We start from the raw sequence: 996 nt of genomic DNA on the forward strand, positions 1-996 counted from the left end.
AAAAATTTGACCAGGAAAACAAATGAACGGCAGATTCTGTCTGTCTGAAAACGGCGTTTATTTGTAAGTACCAATCGGCGGTCTCAAGAAGTGGGTGAGAGAGGGATCTAGTAATGACTTTGAGTTTGAAACGAATATTTTTGTGTTCGTGGATAGCTCACACGGTAGAGCCACGCTCTCACCTGCCAGGCGGAGTTGTCGTACCAATAAGGTCGCAGGTTCAAACCCCACCACCGCCGCGAAAATTTTTTATTCTCTATTGTCTTCTGGCACTTTTCTATTCACTTCATATCTTGTTGTTACCAACATAAGTGCCTGCTCCACTCACTTTTCTGAATTAAAAATTCACCCCATACACCGGAGCATACTCAATGTCTCAATCGTTTCTATGTTATATGTTTGTGTTGAGAATATGGGCTATTAAGCTTAACTGCTGGTCAAAATTATTCGCGATGGTGGTGTACGAACGAATCGGCGGTCTCAAGAAGTGGGTGAGAGAGGGATCTAGTAATGAGTTTGAAACGAATATTTTTGGTTCGTGGATAGCTCACACGGTAGAGCCACGCTCTCACCTGCCAGGCGGAGTTGTCGTACCAATAAGGTCGCAGGTTCAAACCCACCACCGCCGCGAAAATTTTTTATTCTCTATTGTCTTCTGGCACTTTTCTATTCACTTCATATCTTGTTATTTGTAAGTACCGCTATTCGATCGGACGGTGCCGGATTCGAATTGGTTTTGTAAGAAGAGTGACCAGCCGAGCCCGGTCCAGTTCAACACTTCATTCTCTCTTTTATTCTGTGACTAAATTCTAATCTTCAGTCTGTCTCGACTTTCGAGGCCAACGGCGAGCGGACTGCCTGGCGATTCCAGAACTGAGTGAGAGAGTGATAGTGATAGAGAGAAGAGAAAAAGAAAAGAGAAAGAGAGAGAGGGAAGAAAGGTTTATAATATGAAGCGCGTAGTGGCAGGAATGGTATGAGTGAGAGAATGGAGAG

Source organism: Berghia stephanieae, chromosome 1 (assembly GCF_034508935.2).
Source record: "Berghia stephanieae isolate SIO BIC M18660-M18661 chromosome 1, UCSD_Bste_1.3, whole genome shotgun sequence".
In the NCBI taxonomy this organism is placed as follows: Eukaryota; Metazoa; Mollusca; class Gastropoda; order Nudibranchia; family Aeolidiidae; genus Berghia; species Berghia stephanieae.